The 18,141-nt window shown below is 37.6% G+C and overlaps 1 protein-coding gene across 18 annotated transcripts in view; it reads right to left on the minus strand.

The window, feature by feature from the left end:
- TCF4 (transcription factor 4) overlaps positions 1-18,141 on the minus strand; it is a 366,728-nt gene that overhangs the window by 101,083 nt on the left and 247,504 nt on the right. For 3 of the 18 annotated variants that reach the window (XM_082640214.1, XM_082640213.1, XM_082640212.1), the window contains exon 1: positions 1-141. This exon is cut by the window's left edge and continues 707 nt beyond it. The exons of the other annotated variants lie outside the window; for them this stretch is intronic. The gene's annotated coding sequence lies outside the window, so the exon portion shown is untranslated. Of the gene's footprint in view, positions 142-18,141 lie in introns of those variants that run through there. 18 annotated transcript variants of the gene reach the window in all.

The following is an 18,141-nucleotide window of genomic DNA, read 5'->3' on the forward strand; positions in this document are numbered from 1 at the left end:
AGCTCCCAGCATTGTACGCAGCTGCCTGAGAACCCAACTCGGAGAAAGGGGAGGGCAGGGGAGAGAGGGAGGGGAAAAAAAAAAAAAAGAAAAAGAAAGAAAACCACCACGTCTCTGACCTCGCTCAAAAGGAGAGAGGGGGCAGTGTTTTCTGACTGCCTGGTCAACAACCTACAAAACGGGGTTGCGGAATGAAACAGAGTAACAGTGCGGCCAGCCCGGGGCTCCGCGAGCCCTCGGCTTCGGCTTCCCCGGAACCGAAGGGAAGCTGGCCGCCCGTGAACTTCACCTCGCCACCCCGCAGCCGGCCGCGTGTCCCAAGGATTGGAATGATGCTCACCGCGCTGCGACCGGGCATCCCACCTCCACCTGGCCACACTCTCGAGTCTGGAGTTTGGTGCTTTCCCTGTGGCTGTGGATAATCTACCACCCACTTAACGCTATTTGTCTGTTGGGTTCTAAAGCAAGAGTTTATTGGTACCTCCGAACCTCCGAATGACTTACAGCTGTCAGTTCCTAAAAAGGCACCTCTGAGACCACGTTTTGGCATCATCCAAGTAGCCCCAAACCTGTATAAATATTTGAACAAACATTCCGTGCACAGTTTCACTAAACTTAAAATTTTTACTAAACTTTAAGTGATTAAGAAAGCGAAAACCTTCCTTTACCTTGATGGATCACAAATGAACAACAGAATCTTTCTAGATCACAAGGTTTCTAACAAGCAAGTGAATAGATTTGCTTATGGTTTTATTTTTAAAAATATTATTATCAACCAACAAAAAGCGGGGGAAAAGGAACAAAAAAAAAAGAGGAAAGAAAGGAAGGGGGTGGGAGGAAAGGAGATGGGCTGCCTTGAGCTTGCCAAATTCGGAGCATCACAGGGAAGGAGGGCCTCTGGGAATTGATCCCAAATGAAACTAAATCATTTGCATATGCCGAAGCAAATGCCACCCGAGCATACATCTATTCTCAAGAATCAACTTTAATAATTCAAAGCACCTATTTCCTTACAACTCAATGTGGTAACAAAACACATACAGGATTAACCTACAACGACGGGATTGTGGTGTCGGTTCCGAAGAGCAAAGCCTTGGCTAATGGTGGAAAGTTTCCCTCACACTGTAAAATAAACACACACACACACTGCACATGCACACGTACAGCGAAGGCCCAGAGGTTTGTCTAACTCACTTGCTCTGCATTTATTCGGAAGGTCCCCAGAGGTTTGTGTAAACAGTACTTGAATTATAATCACACATTTCATTCAAATTTCATGCTTTGAGGATTTTTTCCTCATTAGAACAGTTAGTTGTCAATCTGACAGGATCACATTTGTAACCTTTAAACCACCCTCAGTGTTTCATACATAAGGCCAAGGTACCCACCTACCAAAGGACAGTGTGTAAAAACCATGGCTTAGAAAAGAGGCCGGAATTTAAAGGGAGATAAGTTAGGTTTTTAGTTTTGGTCATTGTTCCTTTGTTGTTTCTTATAAAGACCCCTTATTGAGAAGCCTGTTTCTAGAGCCTCTCTAAATTTTCATAGGTGGACTGCTAGAAAGGTTTCTTAACTATTTTGATAAACAACCGTTCTGCTTCACCTACATTAAATGCCTTTTCTTGCGTATTTGCTAACATATAAATGCCTTTTTATACATTATGTAAGTATAAATAAAATTTTCATATTTTAAGGAGCTACAATTAATATTTTAAAAATTGAAGCTCTCTTGCTTTTAAATATATTAACATGTGCATAAATAAATATTTTTAATCTGATAAGGTGAAAGAGATTTTTTAAACCCTGACAAATCAGCACCTGGGACTCAAAAAATTAAAATTGGACTAGAGCACTAAGCTTCCTGGCTTTATTAACTAATGAAAAAGGGTCTGAAATTTCAAAAGTACAAATTTGCAATGATTAATAAATATATACTCCTTTGAAAGGTGCTCTTTGCATTATAACCAGTGAGACACTGAATGTATTATCATCCAGTGATGTTCAAGTTTTGGTTTGCTGACCTTGGAGTATATTTCAATCACAGAACTCAAGTCGGTGGCTTGTCAACTGAGACTTTTCTGCAAACTCAGACTTTGAAGTTTTCTTTGTGACAGAAATATCACCCATGATAAATTTTTAGTGTGATGCGTGGGGCGTTATCACAGAAGTAGAGAAACAACTGAAGCTATATGCATAAATTCATGTGTTTCATAATAATTTTAGAAGACGTCTTAATCATAGCAGCCAATTTTTAAGGGACCCTGACCTGGTCTGTTGTTTGTTTCATCAGCGTAAAATTGGGCAAGTTACCTAACTAGCAGTAGCTAGACAGAGTCCCTTTTTATCACTGAAAGGAGTGGGAATGGAGGTTAGCCACTGAAAACAGTAAGCCACCAAGCTCTCTGATGGTTAACTGCAAACACCATTGAGGACACTAGGGGTAGGCAGTGTGCCCAAGTGTTTTCTCTGCCACTTTTGGGAAAAAAATCCTTACCAGTACAATTAGTGTTTAGAATACTGACCACCTAAAATACATCCATATTATTCTTAACTTTTTCTCTAAAGTTTACAGTTCTTTTGTGATTTTCCAAAAAATCCTTGACAGATATATTTGGGATGAAGGGGAATTGGGGACACATACCTAGAGTTGTGACAAAAATTGGGGGAATATCTGACCAGAACTCGGAAACACATGTGTATAGTATCACCTACAAGGTACACTTTCAGTAAAAACTTGCTGAATGAATGAATGAATGAATGAATGAATGCATCAAAGAACAAGTAAACATTCCACACCACTTGAGTGAAGAGTCTTGGATTTCTGCATTCATTCAACCATTTCACAAACAATTATTTACCGTTTCCCAACTCTGGAGAGCCCCGTCGTGGGATGTGCACAGGATTCAGAGAAATGTACAACAGGCTTCCTGCCCTCAGAGATCTGCCACATGGCCAATGTCATGTGCTCAAGGTCATGTGACCAGTGCTCTTAATAAAATGGAAAAATACGACCAAAGACTAATGCGTTAATTGTGAAGTAGGGACAGTCATACATGTATTAAACAATCGGACAACAAACTATTACGGGATAAGGAAGTGAACTATTCACTCCCAATCACAGATCTCATTAAAGTAAATTCTGCCTCTTTTTCTGAATAATGACTGCAACATTACACAGTTACTTCGAAGTCCAAATAAACCTAATAAACACACACATACAGGTACCCTGCAGATTGCCCAGAATAAGGCAGGTGCTTAACAAGTGACTTGAATGAATGAATGAATGAATGATGGCCATTTGAAGGGAATGTCATTTTCCCCCAAAATATAACTTGGTAGAACTTGTACAACTCCATGTTTCTGTTTAAGTCATTAAACATTTTTTTTTCATATGACACTTGCTTACTTCTACAATGCTGTTCTTTTTGGCCTAGTACGGCTGAATTAGCTAAACATCATACCCCAAGGAAAATAGTGATATTCATCAACATACAGTGATTACATAACATACTGGGAACAAGCAAACTTATAAAGTCAATGACCTCCTTAGGTAAATACCTACCCCATCAAAGAAGTTTGATAAGAAGACAGTTAACTAATACATGTATAGTGATATACAATTTAAAGAGAATACAGTTGCCTACACTACTTTCATCTTCATAACTAGTACTCCATGACAGGTATTATCATCCCTACTTTAAAGACGGAGAATTAAGGCACAAGGAGTCTTGGATGACATTTCACAGATCCCAAAGCTACAAAATCCCCAGGGCTTAAACTGGAGGGTCAGATATTTCTGTATGAGAATTACCACCTCGCTCCTCTGCAGCAGTGTGACAGGGGCCAAGTCATATCACAGGTTTGAGTTTTAGTTTCCTCCTCTTAACACAAGTGCTTCTTTTGAAGCATAAATGAGAGGACACCTCATTTAGCATAGCAGGGGCATGCTATAAACGAGTACATTTCCTTGTCCCTCTGCTCTTTCCTCTGTGCAAGAGTGCCTTAAAGAACAGTGGGAAAGCAATCCCCACCCAAAACAGGCAGGAAGTAACAGAAGTCTACTAAAATGGACACAAATTATAAAAATACAGGAGCACGCTAAACCCGTCACTACTAAGCAACCAAATCGCACTACTGGCATGAGAAGCCTGTATGTTCAGTTAGATACTTAAAATACATATTTTCTGTTGATGCGTCAGTATCAGAATCTATGTTCTCATATTTAAACATAAATGAATGATACATTTTGCCACGTCAGAGAAAGGAGCTTATCTGGGCTACCCTTATGCACTGAAAACAGGAGGTGTTACTGAGTTTAAGTTATTCAGAAGCTAAACAATCAGATTATTTTTTTTGCGCTCCAGTAGGAGACATTTAATTCATAAGCTAAACTAACGTTGGTGTTGAGTTAGTAGTAAATGGACACATAAGGATTGTTATATTCTAAAAATTTTAGTAAATGGCGATAGCTTATAATACCTAAGATGGGGTTGGTGTTTAAAAACCAACTTAAACTGCAATGACAAAAATCCACTGCATAAAAGATTTAATTATCCAAAGGGAGGATGCAGACACACACAAACACACATGCACACACACACACAGAGTAAAAAGAATTTTTTCTGATGACCGTAACTTGAGACAGCCTTGCAATCTAGGAGTGAACACCAACAAACTTCCTGTATGGACATTTCTGTATTTCTTTGTATTGAGATCTTTAGAATGGAAAATAACTATGTTCTCTGATAAGTGAGTAAGCTTTATTACTTTAAAACAATGGTTCTCTTCAATTGGAATCCCAATTATCTCAAACTTTTTTGCCAAATACACATTTATCTGGAGAAAATACTTATCTCAGATAAATATACTTGTCACATAATTACAGAAATATTTCTCTGAAGCAAATCCGTATTACACGTAGGACTGAGATAAAGCACAAATCATCTCAGTCTTCTCCGGGGCATAAACTTATTCTCTTAGCACCATTTAGATTATTACAGGTACAATAGTTTTAAGAATTCATATGGTTCAAATGTAGAGAAGTTTAGTTTGAAGGATGCTTTTATCACACAAGAGTATCAAAATATCAGCATAGACTGGGAAATCTAAATTCTATTTGTGGCCTAATCAGAGACTTCCTACCGTTATCTTGAATTGGCTACTTTTATATGGCTTGGGTTCATATGCAGACATCTAAATGGTTTATCACATGATCAATATTTATGCTCTTCCTGGCTGGTCAGATAGCTTGTAGTCATATTGATTACTAAGGGTAAGCAATACGGACTAAATTTTTTTTGACCAGACTTCTGTTCCACAAACATTCATCTTCTACCTTTCTGTGGCAGTATTTCTCTTCAGAAGAAAGAGGAGGTTTCTCATTTTGCTTTATACGGTATTATAAAAACTCACAGACATATACTGTTTTTGGTGACATACAGTAGTATGCAAAATAAATGCAAAAAACTGGTTCCAAAATTCTTGCATGCAGTTGGATCTGGTTAGAATCATTTTCCCACTTTTTCACACTTTCTCATTTCTATGGTAAAGAATACAATGAGTATGTCATTACCCATATGAACATAACATTTTCGAAGAAACTCAACAAGCCAGAGACATAAAATGGCATTACCCTGCAGACCGGGGAACATGTATCTAAGGGCATGTATGACATGGTAAATTGAAATACACTTAGTTGCAAGACCAGAATATATAGATTTTCATGTTTAATTGCAATGCAAACTGCACGCTTGACTCAAACTGAAGTTCACTTCTTCCTTCCTCAATTCCATGCAAAGACCTGTAATTGCAAAAGTCATACATTTATTCTACTACCAAAATCTCTCAAACATTGAATGAAATTAGAAAATGATAGTGCAAGTGACACTTCTGACGACTGAAGGAGATATTTTAGTTAAGAAGAAAAAGCCTTCATTGTGCTTCTTATTTTTTGCCCAGGACATCAATCTCTTTCCCCTGGGATAAGTGGAATGTTCTTTGGGGGAAAAAATTCCTTTATCCTAACCCAGTATAATCCATAGCCAGTCTCCAAGTTTGATACAAAAACAAACCATTTCTATTTTGGTGCAATGAGGAAGCATCACACTGGACAATATAAAAACAGAGATGGAGGAAGTTGACTCAGATTGCTGCACTTCCTAGATGAAGAAAGCTAGCAGGCTTACCACAATCACCTGTATCAAATGAAATAAGACGACAACTGTTTTTTCCGTCAAATTGATGCACGTGTAAAAATGAATTCCCGAAAAGTTAAAGGGGAAATCCTGGGTATGTTTGTTTGCCTGGATGAAGGATGCCATTTGAGAAACTTTTGACAAAATGGATTGATGAAGCAGATTGGAATCTGGGCACAGGATGTACACAAGTTTTTAAACATTGTGAATAAATAATGGGCTTCCCAATGCATGGCTCAGTGATCAGAGGGAAATGGGATATCACAATGAAAATCATTTTCATTCTAAATAGAATAATTGTCCAGGTTTTGTTAAGTCCCTTTGGGGCTGGGAATTCTAACAACTTCCTGAGGTTTCTAACTGTTGATTACCTTTCTTTGACATCACTGAGCAAGGCGAACAACAAATTGCTTGCTGGGCAGAGAACAAACAATTTTCAAATACTTTAATGGCTATCTCTGTTCAACACTCAGAATTAGAAGAGGAGGTAAAAAGAATGAAAAAAATGTTTTAAAATGCAAGTAAATGACCGTACAAGATTAGCATCCAGTGCGCATCCGTTATTGAAATGTCTATCTCAAATTCCTGTTTTATAAAGTTTCTGCCTAAAATATTCTTTTGTGTAACTGGGAACCAGCCCCTCGGAACAAGAATTAATGGTATTTCAGGAGAAAGGAGTAGCAGATTTAAGTTCCCTCAAGGCTGATCCTTAGCCTAAAGCTTAGGCTTGGTCATTCCTGACCTAAATATTGCATTCTTTAACTCAAAATGACCTTGAATTTTAACCACTCAGTTTCAAAAACAAATGACCTCTTCCTCTGTTAATCATAAGCACTTAAACATCGACCCCACACATAAACACAAAGATCCGTGAAGAGTCACATGAGATGTTTTGCATCATCATCCATTGAGACAAGTGCTTACAGCAAATTCTGTGAGTAACCCCAAAAGAAATTGTTTTAAAAGGGATAAGTTGCAATTACAGAAATTTTGAGCTTCTACTAAATAAAACAGAAATAAATTATAAGCTTTCACTGAACACAAACAGCATTAAAATTAGAACCATTTGGCAAAAAATCGACACCGATACATTTCAGTTTCTAACATTAGGCCAACCGAATCAGGTATAGGTGAGGAGTGCCCAAAACTCATATGGCAGTAAGGATCTTACTTCCATTCACTTAAGGTTGGTCAGAAACTGGTTTAAAATGACGTCTTCCTAGTCATAGCCGGCATTAGTAGTTAATAGTGCCAAATTGCCAAATTATGGTGCTTACAAACCAGAGGTATGAAAGCTGCCTCTATTTGTTTGACAAGGGTGTTTCCCAAAATGTCAGTCAGCTTTCTGCCTCCTTTGAATGGGATTATCAAATGCATTCTGAAAGTAAAACAACTTAAAATTTGCTTAATATGAGTCAAAATCTTAAACAGGTCAACTTTCCCATGCTTACACCCAACCAGAGGTTTCCTTTTCCACAGCATGTGACATGTTCTCTAATATCTGTTCAGAGCCTGCAAGCCATGCTCTTTATGGGGTCTAAGCACCTACCCACTCAGTGCTACCATATAGGTATGTGTGCATATGTGTTGTGTGCAAGGAAAGGTACAGAAAACACAGTAAAATTAAGAGTTCCTCAAGCCTTACCCATTTTGTACATGGCCTGTGTCCTTCCAACTTGCTAGCAATGTTGATCTATAACTGATCAACTTATACTTTTTTCAATAAAAATAAGTACATTAAAAAAAATAAAATAAAATGTTTGGGCCCATAGGCTTTCTCAGAGTTAAGCATTTCTGTATCAAGTCATTCTTACTACCATTACTAAACAAATGGCTATATTTTATGATAAATAATTTTTAAACATAAAAAAGTTTTAAATTTTTTAATTGTCTTTTTGGGTTTTTTTAACGACTTCCAAAAGACCTAAAATTTCTGATTCTCCAAGTATGTGGGGATGAGACCTCCATCCCCATCACCTGTTCTCCTGTCCTTATTAAAATAATGTGGAAGCCAGAAACCAAGACGTTGCTTCAAGTTCTGGCTTTATCTAAATCTCTGTTTCTTTATAAATATATATGTTTTGAATAAATAAGTGTTAAATTGCGATCATGACAGTTTTTTTTCCCAACTTAAAAATTCTGTGATTTACATGCCGCGGAGCGGCTGGGCCCGTGAACCATGGCCGCTGAGCCTGTGCATCCGGAGCCTGTGCTCCGCAACGGGAGAGGCCACAACAGTGAGAGGCCCGCGTAGCGCAAAAAAAAAAAAAAAAAAAAAAAAATGTTCAGAAAAAAAATTCTGTGATTTATGTTTTTATTATAATGCGATATCTCTGGACAACCAATCTCTGAAAATATAAAGCCAATCAAAAGTTGTTTCTGCAGCTAAACAAGCAGAAGCTCAACAACAGGGAAGAGATACACAGAAGCTGCTAGAAGCTCAATCACTATCTGTGGCCTCTTTCTTCATCTTGCCAGATCTGTAACTCTCAGCCATCCAGAATCAAGTTCTGTAGTCACTTCCAGATAAGGACCATTCTAGAATATATGACTCTTGAACAAAGTTTAATGCCATGAATTGTAGCTAAATAAATTGTGCCCCTACTTTGTTGCCCCCAGATACTATAAATTTTTAAAGAGTAGAGATTACGATTTAAATTTCTTTGCCCCGCCCTAAAACAATGTTATATGCATATAATAGGAGCTCAATTACATTTTTGCTCATTGAGTGAATGAGGAACAAAAAGAGATTTATTTCCTTCCTTTCGACAATGACAGAAATGATCAAGTCCAGAGTTGTCAGAAAAACACATTACAGCCAGCTGTAACTTCAATCTGAGAATAAGTCTTCATGAAATGGAAAAAAATGAGTATATTATTAGACAAAAATTTTCGAATAGAGCTATACCTACATTATACTGATAAAACACATACACACACATGTAGCTATGATGAATTGTTTTCCCAGTTTTCAAACGTTTTAATGATTATTTTTGATTTCATGAGCTTGGCCTTTCCCTCACCTGGATTATAAGCTGCTGAAGAATAGGGATGGACCAAATTTTATTTGCTGGGCTGGCAGAGAGCATATTCATTTACACATATACTTCGCAGAAGGGGGCTTGGAGGATCTAATTTATCTTCCTTTCTCTTGTATAGTGTGGCTATTTTCTCAATGGAATAATTAATCGTGCCAACAATATGCCAAAGATATAAAAATGGATACATGCATTGTCACTTTTGAGCGGTGATACTGTCATGTCACTTAGTATGTGTGATGCAGACTCCTGTTTCATGTATTCTTTAGCTTTTCTTGGCAGGTCCCTCCTACTTATTTAATCTATATTCTACTTTAAAACTTCTTTTTATAAACATTTTCTTAGAGGGACAACATACCCTCCTATGGCTAGACATTATTTCCTAATGACGTGGAGGAAAACAAAACAAAGAAGCAGGTGCTTTCCATGTCATTTCCACATATTTAACCTTTCTTTGTTGTCCTTTCCAACACATTCAATTTAACCAGATTTTAGGCACGACAGAAAAAAAAAAAAAAAAAAAACTTCGAAAGATGTTATTTTGTTACATTGTTAAAAATATGCTGATAACAAAGAAACTCGCCAACAATTATGGTACATCTCATAGTTGATTTCATCTTTATACTATATATTACATTGTTACCAGGGACTGTGGGATTACATCAATTGTTGGACTTTTAAGAGACACAGTCTCTGTATTTATTAGTCCACAAGGTGGATCCGTGATACTGGGCCCCTATAAAGCATTATGAAATGAACTCTTGCTTGGAAAACTACTTGTATCTCTGCATAAATCTTCACAGCGGCAGGAACTTTGGTCCATGGCTGTGCACTCTCCAGGAAGCCTGGCACTTAGTAGGTGTGCAATAAATATTTGCTGAATTTTTAAATTTGACACTTGAGCCTTAAGCAGATTCAAAGCTAAGTGAGTACATGATGATATAGTATCATCAATCGCTCTCCATACTTTCTGGTTGATGTCAGATGGGGAGCTGAAGACTGGAATTTTGTTGATTAGAATCCTAAGAGAAAGGCACTAACATTTTGTAAAGACTGGTTTGAAATACACTTGAGATCTGGATACAAGTAAGTCATATCTTCCATGAAACAAGCTTAATGCATCTGGTCTACCTAAAATTTACTAAGTATAAAACAAACAGTTAATACACTTTCAAAATCCTTAACTAAGAAGAAATGTCTGAAAGCATCTACAAAAATAAGTTATCATTTTAGTTGTTTATACCTTTTTAAAAAAGTTTCCTAACTTACTGATTATAATCTTAGAGACACCTGGTAGCAATGCAATAGTTAAGGATCTGTCCGGGTCTCCTTTTAAATTCCCAATTTTCAGATGTTTGGAAGGAAAATGCTAGAATCTTAAATTTGCTACGCAGAGTTGTCTGTAGAGATGCAAATTTCATTTATCTCACTCTTTATATACTTTTCTTTCTGAAAAATTTTTTAAAGGCTAAGTCATTTTGAACCATACAGTGCATGGAAATAGACTGCTTTAACACTTGAGATGCTTTATCTTTATTATTTATGGCTCTTGCCGGAAAAAAAATACACACATAAAAACACCTCAACTCACCTCTGCATATCCTAATATACCTTAATTTCTCTGAATAAAATGCAGGTGCTTCATTTTAAATGTGGTCCAATGACTGACATTTCAAACCAAAAATCTTAGTAAGTGGCTGCAGTGCTTAACGTTGTTGGCATGCACGGCGCTTGCATGAAGAAAACTAGGGCCATGCCACCCTACCGTGCAAAACATTTAATCTGAACTCTTTAATCTCAACTGTGGTTAGCCATTTTGTTGTCCTGAAGGCTGCAAGTTCCCAGTGAAGTTGGAAGACCGACTGAGCTTTATTTTCCAGCAAAGATTATTTCTGTTCTCTGTTGTTGAGTTGGGAGCACAGCTGTGCAAAGGAGGTTCAATGAACCAAGGGGTGGTCAGAGAATAATCAGCTCCAAACTTCACCTGAGTTCACAAACTATGGACCACACAAAACTTCTGTGAGCCCCTCCAGAACCACAACCATTTACATGACTTTTAAACTGGATCTGAGTCAAGAAGTATTGTTTGATATTGACCTCAAGGGTATTTTTTCCCCTGATTTTACCCAATATACACAGCCATGAACAAGGACTGAGCCTAGTGTCATTTTCCATACAGTAACTAGCATGTCATTTGTGTTTCACAAATGAAATGTAATTGTAGGGACAGAGCCTCAACTGCTCATTCAAATCAAACCATGATATTAAGAGCATTACCTTCAAAAAATAACAGCTTGATTTAGTAAAAACATTCTTACTAATAAAAACAATAAAACATCCTAAATCATACTCCACATACTTTAAATAGCCTGAAATAACTTTTATTAATAGCGTGTAAGTCTTGTATTCATAACTGAGTCTTCACAGTAAATGCACTATTTAGGTATATTCTGATGAATTGTCATAGGAAAAAAGGATCTGCCATCATTTCTGAACAAAATCTCCAATTACACAGTTCCAAGATAAATCGAAATGGACCTTAATTTAAAGTATTAAAAACAGTGGGCTAAGACACCCAGCCTAGAAAAAAAATTCCTTTCAGAAAAAAGGAAATAGTATAAAAACTCTTGCCTACTTAAAATGAGTTTTAAATAGATGCAGGGGACAGTGCTGGCACCTTTCTAGAAGTGAGAGCATATACTACAAAATAATAATTTGAAATTAAATAACTGATACTAGCAATCTGAGTTATCAAGTTGAATTCATAAATTATGACCTGGCTAACTCGGAATTAAAATTATTAATTATTCAAAATAAACCACTGCCTGTTCTAGAAAACATCTTAATCCTAACCTAGAGAACAGTTACTACTTAGTAACACCTTTTTTCAGGGGCTAAGAGCACTCCATTTCCACTGTCAAAAATACCCATTTAAATGGGTAACAGCCAAATATATACCGATGAGTTATTCAGATCTTCTCAAATGTTGGGGCAAGAGGAAGGTTTGGCAAATTGGTACTATATTTTCAGTTTAATTATAAAACCGATTCTTAGGCATTAAAAATAATGTCTTAAAAGCTGACTGAGGACCAGATTTGGCCACTGAAGGCTGTGTGACGCTTTTGCTGAAAGACAAGAACAGAACAAACACATCCGAGCAGAGTGTGCCGGCCACAATCATGGAACTTACACCCAGGGAAACCTGTCCTTAATTTATCCCGTCGTGTGTAGATTTGGCAAGAATCTCCAAACATCATTTACATACCATATGCCCTGAATTACCTAGGCACAATGGCTGTGGATAAATATGATGTTTCAGGTCTGACTGTTTGCTTCCTTTTATAAGTTTTGCAGCTTTCATTTCATTTTTCTCTTTACTGAACAACTGAATACGATATTGCGTGCTGCATTAGAATGTTTTGCTAAATCAATAAATAGTTCATTGTGCCTTGTGATTAGAAAAAAATGATCCTGAGGTAGGCGACCAGGAGGTATTATTTCTCCTAAGTAAGAATCAAATAAAGAAAATCAGCTCTTTATGCTTTGGACTCATTTTAACCTTCGGTCTCTTTACTAGGCATATAAATGCGAGGCATTCAACAATTAAATAGAAATCAAATATTATGACTTCTGTGGAACGTATAAAATTGGTCAGCAAGTTTTCATGTTTAAAATGCGTGCATGAAAATAGATTCTTGGTAATTCCTGTATTTGTTCCCCTTATAATTAAAAGGTATTAATATTGTCTGGTGCCTTAGTTTCCCTCTTCTCCCAACAATGGTATTAACACAAACTTAGTAATATTTGTCCAGATTCTCACACTAAATTTAAAGTCAGACTGATAAAAATGTACACTTAAACCAAAAAGATCAATAGCCTAAAAAAGGCTTGGAGCAGAACTACGTACATATTTTTTGTTGTGTACTATAAATTTGACTGTATAAACTTCCAATTAAAAATGACATTCACACCATCATTTTTGATAGAATTTTGCACAGTAGGAATACTCATTAATGCAGGGTAATACAGTGTGATAAGCAGCTTAGACATCAAAATAGCAAAAAAAAAAAAAAAAAAAAAAGCCAGTTGGTCTTTACATGAATAAAATGAAACTTAAAAAAATTAAATACCTGAGGAATTAATTAAAAAGAACACTTATTGGCATACATATTTTTTTTAACTATGTCGAATCAAGAGCATCCACTCTCTAGTCAGTTTCTACTGCAGAGGTCTCAGTCCTAGTACAAAAACACAAAAACAAAAACATATCCATCCTATATCTGATGATAATACATTAAATGCATTACAATATTCAAAATAGAATAAAATTTAAGTTAAATAATTTTACTTATCCTACAAGTACCCTCCTAAATAGAGTGTGTGTATATCTATACACATTTATATATTTTTTAATCATTTAATTGAAGGTATCTGAAATATCTGAATTCTTTTCAGCATTGGTAAAAGAGAGGCAGGCAGGAGCCCATCAGCTACAAATTGTGGGCACATGGGTCATTTCTTGATCTTAAACTGTAAAATACAAAGTGATTACATAATCCTCAGGAAATGGCAAAAGAGAAATAGGTAAAAGGCAATGTGGTTATTTCAGAATCCTATGAAATAATTTGCTTTCTTTAGGGGACAAGGAAAGAAAAGAAGCTACCCCTTGAAGACGGGCAATGAAAGGGTTAACAGACATATGCTGTATAATTAGGAGATGCATTAATGATTATGAATAGTAAATGATTTGGTGCAAAGAAAAAAATTTTAGTCAAAGGGACATGTACCTATCTTACATGTTTATTAGTAACTGTATATAACTAGAGAATTCTGCTATTAAGAATCTTGCATTATTGGTGTAAATACTTCCAAGGGTACATCAAATTGTAATCTTTCATATGACATCCATCAAACCAGGCTGGAGATTTTGACAAACATTAAACACAGTAAGGAGGCAATTATGTATGCATGATTTAATCTGCAACTAATTAATATGCAAATTTATTCATATGTTAGTTACTAAATTAAAAATGCAAAGAAGCCCTTATGGTGATTCTCGAAATTTTGCACAAACAGAACATTTAAAATGTAAGAAAAATGAAGTTTTTAAGAAACCTATAACACACTTTTAGTGTCTCCAGAACCTGTTGCATTAAGAAGACTCAAAAAAATGTTTGTTTAAATACTAGACAATAATTTAAAAGGTGTGCTCATTTTATGTGAGAATGTGGGAACAGAAAGGTTAATCAGAATTCTCTCGAACTCTTAAGAGATACACTCTAATTACCAGACAAATGGTATTCTATTTCTAAGCTTCCTTCCCTGCTTTTAGGGTTGTCAAAAGTTGGTCATCTTACTGATATCTTGTACAAATGGTTAGGGGAATAAATAGTATATGAAAGCGACTAGATATATTGAAAATTCCAGGGTGACTCTGAGACCATTTGGTGCTCACTAAACACACAATTCACTCCTCAAGATGGCAACTCGCTCTTTTTGCCTTTGGGGAACAGCTCTTTGCAAACAGAGAAATGGGAGGAAAATCTTGAGAAATTCTCCCCAACTCTCTTCCGAATGAATCCTTCAAAGAAAATAATGCCACTAACCCAAGAGCCACAACCTCCCCAAAAAGCAGAAGGTAATTCCATCTGAATTCAATCTGGCTATTTTAGTCCTGCGTTTTCCAGACAGCCCAAAACGGATTTGACTCTGTGATGGCAGATGAGGGATGTGGAGTCGTGTCATTTAAAAAGATCTCTGGATGCCTGCATACTGGGGAATATCCACTGAAGTGCATATCTTATCCTTTGGCACCACTGACTTCTGCGAGCCTCTGATTTCCTGGTGATTTCCTAGTGATCACCAGTGAGATTCTGTGTGGATCACCTCTGATCTGATTACCTTTTTCATTCGAAGTCCGACGGGCCATGTACGCAGCTCCTGGAGCTGGCTCTGGGAACAGCGGTAGTGGCCTCAAGAAATCAACGCAAGTCAACTGTCTGAGGAAGCACAATAGCAGCGTCTACGGCTCTTCCTAGGGCACTGAACTCTCACCCACGTTAGAAAAAAAAAAAAATCGCCATCAGTCGCATCGCTGCCAAGTGACACACAAAAAGGAAGTTAACCATTGGTTGTTACTTTTATTCACAGTCTGACTCTGATCTCCCAGTTTCCCTTCGTCCCTTCTGATGCCAAGCGGGCTACAGCTTGCCCATTTCATTTCGACCACGGCAGCCAAAAAAAGCACTGCCCCACCGTGCAGCGACAAGCAGTCTGTTTTGATATTAGTACCTCAGTATGAGCTAGCAGAGAGTCAGATGTCCCCAAACTATGTGCCCTCCCCTGAGGGACTTGGTCCTGGCCTTCCTTGGCCAGAGAGATGGTGAGCCTGCCACAAACCCTCAGCTTTGAAAGCACCGGGGAAGGAAACGCCCCATCCACGGGACTCAGGCAGAAATGGTGAGGACAGCCTCTTCTGGGGAGAGGATTCCTGCCCTCCCATTTAACACTTGTGTCTAACTGGAAATATTAACTCGGATTCTCTGCACTCCCTGCCAGCCAGCATTCAGGAGCGCAGACTGAATTATGTAAGGAACGGAGTCCTTTTCTTACGTAATTAAATCTTAGTAGGGGCTAGTGAGTAAACATCAGATTTTATGTTTCTTTCATAAAAGAAAGAGGTCGATGTGGGATTCAGAAGAATAGTTTTTTCCCCACTGATTCTCAGAGAGGGAGGAAGACGGTAATAAAATCCTCCCTTTCTCTCCCCCCAAACACTCTGCTCTCTTTGCTAAATACCCAGAATTTGACTTTAACCTGGTTTAACCCCTGAATGTGTCTGGAATGTGCTCATTCTCTCCAGCCTTAGCGGATCATGTTTTTTAGGATTCCAATGAGGCAGCCTCAGGTGAGAAGCTTGATTCCTGGGCACTCCAGGAATCTGAGAGGAACCGAGGTATCTTTAATTTTTACAGGTGACTCAATTTTGGTTGTGACCAGAACTGAACATAAAGCTTTTAAAAGCTTCAATGTACACATTTATGCGTTCATTACACAGTGTTAAATCTAATTTGTTCTTTTTACTGTCACAGGAAGCACATGTTTAAAGCAATCTGTTTCCTCATGTGAATGCTTTCCTGTCTGTTTAAAAAAAATTGCGACACACTTTACCCTGAGTAACCAAGAGGTGATCATAAATATCCCTAAATAGCATTAAACAGATATGAAAGACATTAACACTTCCAGAATGCCAAAGTAGTATTAAAAAAAAAATTCTAACAGATGCTCCTAGGTCAAAAAGTGAAATGTGTGTTTCCTGAAAAAACACTCTCATCAGAATCATAAATGAACTGGGAGAAGTGAGGTGTTGCTGAATAAACCAGGATCCTCTTGGTGAGGAACTCGGCAACCCACTGCCAAAGTGCACTTGCCATAAAAAGCCAAATGGAAATGGAAGTTTGAGGAAAACCAATATCCTTTGTAATCCACAAGGTGGCAATGACTACAAATGAGGGAGGACTCTTCGAGGAAGAGGTCCAGCCAAAAGGGACCTTTCCTGAGGAACTTACCGCGGGGTCTGGTTTTGCTGTACATTGAGATTGGCTGGGAAGAGATATTTGTTGTGAAATGTATCGGTCATGCTCTCTCTCCTCCACCCCCTTTGGCAGATGTTTTTTTTCCCCTTTAAATGCAAGAATTCATGAATCAGCCCTTGCAAAAATTGTTTTAGGTTTCCCACAGCTGACAAGCAAAAATACTTTTTTCCCCTAATGAATTCAGCAATGGCATTGAGAAAAAACACATTACTAGTCACCAAAGGCCAGAATCCCCCAATTCTTTGACTTTCCCTGAAAATGCCTGTTTAAATAATCCTGTTTACTGTTAGAAATGGACCTAAACAGTCCTAAACAAATCGAACTCTGTTTTACTTTAGAAGAGAAACAAACTGCCACACACACCCACCTAGTCAAGGTATCTTCGTCTTGTCAGATGAAGTCAAAACCCCAGGCCTAACTGTCTCTTTTTATGGGTACCAGAGCCAGCCCTACAAAGGTAGACCCGGGCATCACTCGGGAGCCCCGCTTCTGGCCACTTACAGGATGACGCTGGTAGAATACGAAATAAGATGCATGTATCTCCTTATCACTTAGAGGCAGGGCTGATTTAGGCATAAACAAATGATTGGCAGAGAGAATCAAATTATGAGGACTCCGTCATCTTGGCCTGATGTCCTCTTTCGAAAGAAAAAAGATGGAGTACGCCCTTCCAACACAAACTTTGCTGAGTGATGAAGTCGGATGATTAAAAAGGCTGACTAGGTGTCTTGGACGGTTGGAGATACTATTGTAAGGACAAAGAGATACAGAAAGTGCTCACAAGATTTCCTAAGTTCAGAAAAAGCAAGTGGCCTCCATTAGGTAGAATTTTTCTGAATGCACTTGAGACCCTGGTCTTAGTTTCTGCTCTGTTGCTAACAAGCTGCGTGTTTTTCTCTAGTGGTTACTCTGTTACGTTGGCAGTGCTTATCACAATTATCATTAGCTGTTAATTTCTAGATACCTACAATGCCTCAAGGCTATGCTAAGCACATTATATATATATTTTTGTAATTTATTTATCACAGTATCCTTAGGAGGTATGTATATTTTCCCCATTTTTCAGGGAAGTAGTCGAGGATAATTACATCATATGCCCAGAGCCAGGTAGCTAGTAAGTGGCACAGCCAACTAAAAACCCAAGTGATCAGATTCCATGCTCTTGACCACTAGATGATACTGTTTCTATTACAGAAATGCTATTCTGGAATGTCTGGATTTTCTAAGGGATCTGCCTGGGTCAAAGTTGTGCATAATAACCAGTGACTTAGAGGTACTGAGGGTCATTCTACAGTGAGATGAAATTTCTGAATA

The sequence above is a fragment of the Mesoplodon mirus genome (genome assembly GCF_964341445.2).
Source record: "Mesoplodon mirus genome assembly, chromosome: 13".
Lineage (NCBI taxonomy): Eukaryota > Metazoa > Chordata > Mammalia > Artiodactyla > Ziphiidae > Mesoplodon > Mesoplodon mirus.